At 37.9% G+C, this 3,854-nt stretch overlaps 1 protein-coding gene across 4 annotated transcripts in view; it reads left to right on the top strand.

Moving 5' to 3' along the window:
* Nucleotides 1–3,854, top strand: part of FAM219A (family with sequence similarity 219 member A) — a 99,988-nt gene that overhangs the window by 32,433 nt on the left and 63,701 nt on the right. The window lies entirely within an intron of this gene.

Here is a 3,854-nt window from a genome sequence, read left to right as displayed (position 1 = left end):
GTGAGCTATTAGACCTGAAGTCAAATCTTTAGAAGTTAGTAGTGAGGACTCAAGTGGGCAAGAAGCTTTTGAATACCTAAGAGCCTTGAATCTAAAAGGAAGCTCTTACACGTAGTGAGTGCCCATATAGTACTGGATCTGTCTTACCTCTTCCCAGACTGTACCTCTGTAGGTTCTGAGCCCCTAAAATGATCCCTCAAGTCACCAACCCAACTGCTCAGTCTGAGAGTTAGGGAGGACTTGGTTTTACACACTTACTTCGTTGTGTGGCCCTGGGTAAGTCATTTAACTTCCATTAGCTCCAGTTTCACCATGTGTAAACTGTGATAATAATAAGAATAATAAGGCCTACCTCACTTATTGTGAAGCTCAAATGAGATAGCATATGTAATATACTTTGCAAATTATGAAGAATTCTATCATTGTTTATTATTTTTATTTTCCCTTCAAATATTCTCTGGTCTTTTTTTTTTTTTTGGTATTGTTTATTAACATATGACAGGACCCATTTCTCTATTTAGATGGTTCACCTGGGAATTCTCTTGTCACCTAGAGATAAAAATGTCACCTTTCAGGATCTAATATTTCAGAAACTAAATTACATTAGAAGGTCTGATGGAACAGCGCCATAGCTTGCTCCTATCTACAATTCTTCAGGCACCACATGAATGATAATAATCAGAAAAGAAAGGATTTTAGCATTAGGTCCAGATAATCTGCAACTGACTGGCTGGGTTTAGCATAGGAGGGCAAAAATGACCTTAGAATACATTTCCTAGGGAAGAGAGTGAATTCAGAGCTCTACCGTTAAACTAGCTTTTAGGCCTTGCCATCTTAGCTCAGTTTTTCACCTCTAAGCAAGTTGTTTCATTTGTCTGTAATGAGGAAGCTTCTACCTAAACTCATTTGTCTGTAATGAGGAAGCTTCTACCTAAACCTTTAGCATTAGAAAGGGGAACCTGACATTCAAAAAACATTCATTGGAGGCAAAAGATGGTAGATTTTGAGTTGAAACAAAGTACTTACTTTAAACTATCAGAAATTAGCTAAATGTATAAACTGAATTTCTTTCCCAAACAACAGCTCTACTTAGCCCTTCTTTGCCCCTCTAACTATGAAGATGAAGTATGTAGATTGTAGTGAAGTAAGACTTCCCCTGCCAATAATCACAATATGTGGTAGAGGTAGAAGGGAGGGTGCCTTTTTTTTTTTTAAAGAAAGCATTTCTTTGACAGCAACTTTTTGTACTTTCCTGAAACTCAAAGCTTATCAGATTACCTGAAATTTGTTAAATATTAAATTGGTTAAAATTAAAGATTCATTCAGCTCAGACAGTATCTACATTTCTTCAGTGAACATGAAGATAAATGTGGTCAATAACTAATGCTGATCCCTTCCCCCTGTCCCCAAAGGAGATATTTTTTTCAGAGTGCAATGGGCATTTGAAACCAAGATAATTTCTTTTTTCTTAGAAATCATCTTCAGCTTTCACAATAGCATAATTTTCTCATCTTATCAGGTTGGTGGGGTGGGGGGAGGTTCCTGTGCCTTGGGATTTCAATTTGATTCTGGGAGGAAGGAGTACTTCCTTCCCTAATAACTGCAAGTCATTTAACCTCATTGTGCTTCAGATTTCCCATCTGTACCATGGACATATATAACAGATTTACTAGATTCAAGTGATCGTAGATTTTTACTTTAAAAACTTTTTTTTCAAAAATGAATCCTCAGCATTTTTAAAAATGAAAAATAATCACGAAGACCATTTCTTAGGGTATAGGGCCAAGTTTGATCCCCTATATTGATCCTCAGATGAGAAGGGTGATTCATGTTCTTTAAAAAAAAAGAAAGGAAGATACAAGTTTGATACAAGTTACTCCCCAAATGCCCATTACAGTCTGTTCTTAAATGACAAGATATATGCTAGTCTCCTGCCTCCAAGAGATGGGAGCTCAGGACCTTTACTTCCTCTGAATGAAGCAGAAGGAAACCAACACGTTTTGTTCTTTGCTGACATGAGTTCTTTGGGCAACTACCTACTCTTCTTGTCATTGCTTTTGAGAGAGTGGGGTCCTTTCTGTAGCCCCTAGACTAGAAATGAGGCATATCTGAGATAGGGCAATATGTTATTGCCAGGCTGAAGGCTTTTTGTGAGGGAATTCAACTTAATTCAACAAATATTGAGTACATACTATGTGTAAGATTCCATGAAGAACTACAAAATAAGGCACAGATGCAAATGAGAGAACATCTAAGTTGGTGCTAAGCTGTCACCAAACCAAAAGACAGTCTGTATCTTGATCTCTTCTCCTGGATGTCTGCAAGTATACTGCTTTGAAGGAGAGACCTTCTCACCTTCAATATTTGACAGTCCCTTTTATACTCTTATTCTGCTGACTCTTTGTCCTCATTTTGGATGCTGATTGTTTTCCCATACAGTTTTCTACTGAATTCTTTTAGTCAGTCATTATTTCCATGACTCAAATCTTCATATACTTTGAAAAAGCCCTCTTTTTTTAAAGCACTTTTCCCTATAGACTTCCAAGTCCATTATGGACAGTAATCTCAACCACTTTCATTATGCCAGTATTATTCCACTCTGTCAAGGCACAGAGCTAAGGAAGAGAAAATCAGGAAACACCCTGAAGGGGGATCCAGTTAGTCCTCAGATACCATGACGTCTCTGATCATTGACCAAATGTCCTTTTGGGGACATCAGTGGACACATCATAGATTCCAGAATCTGGTGAGGCTGGGATCATCTCCAGGAGCTAATGGAATTATTTTATCATTGTAGAATAATGAGGTAGAATTTGGTGACCAAAGTCCAAAAAATGATTGACAAGTAGAACCAAACAGACTGATGTTGGCAACTTTTCTGACTCAAAATCACACTTTGTCAGATCTAGAAGAAGCTTAGATATCTAGTCCAGTGTCATCATTTTACAGCTGAAAAAACTCAGGCCTTGAGAGGTTAAATGATATATCTGAGATCAAATTGCTGATAAGTGGCAAAGTGCTCTGCCTCCTTATAGGGTATGCTACCTAGTCCCCAGTTCCCATGAGTCAGGATGGGATAAGCTGCTGTAACTGATCAGAGAAGCAGGGCATGGAATTCAGGACAGGAACCACATTTATACCTGCCTTAAGTGCAAGAGCCTAAGAGTGTCCAGCTGGAGGAGTGACTGAGCTATTGCTGACAAAGAAAATCTGGGTTTCTTGATTTCCATTTCTGTGACTGTACACTGTCCAGTTTGCTTCTTCTCTGGAAATATTTAAGTTGTCATCCCCAGATAGCTGCAGTGGGCTGGTACCATGGCCCATCTTCTGGACCGTGGTACCTCTCTTCTGGTTAACCAAAGAAATGATTCCATGGGTCTCTTTGCAAAAGATACTTTTTCCCCAAAATTTATTAATTGCTTGTTTTCAGTTTTCACCATAGATTTCCATAAATTTTAAATTTTCTCCTCTTCCCTTCTTCTCTCACCAAAATGACATACAATCTTATATGGTTTCTACACATACATTCTTATTAAACACATTTTCATATTAGTCATGTTGCATAGAAGAATTAAAACGAATGGGAGAAACCATGAGAAAAAAAAACATAATAAAAGAGAAAATCGTTTACTTCATTCTATTTTCCGACTCCACAGTTCTTTCTCTGGATGTGGATGGCATTTTACATCATGAGTCCTTTGGAACTGTTTTAGGTCCTTGCATTGCTGAGAATGGCTAAGTCTATCAAAATCAGTCCTCACACACTGTGACTGTTACTGTGTATAATGTTCTCCAGGCTCTGCTCACTTCATTCAGTATCAGTTCATATAAGTCTTTTCTGGTTTTTCTGAAGG

This window comes from Notamacropus eugenii, chromosome 1, assembly GCF_028372415.1.
Source record: "Notamacropus eugenii isolate mMacEug1 chromosome 1, mMacEug1.pri_v2, whole genome shotgun sequence".
In the NCBI taxonomy this organism is placed as follows: Eukaryota; Metazoa; Chordata; class Mammalia; order Diprotodontia; family Macropodidae; genus Notamacropus; species Notamacropus eugenii.
Note: the sequence above shows the minus strand (reverse complement) of the source record. Positions and strands in the feature narration are given on the sequence as shown.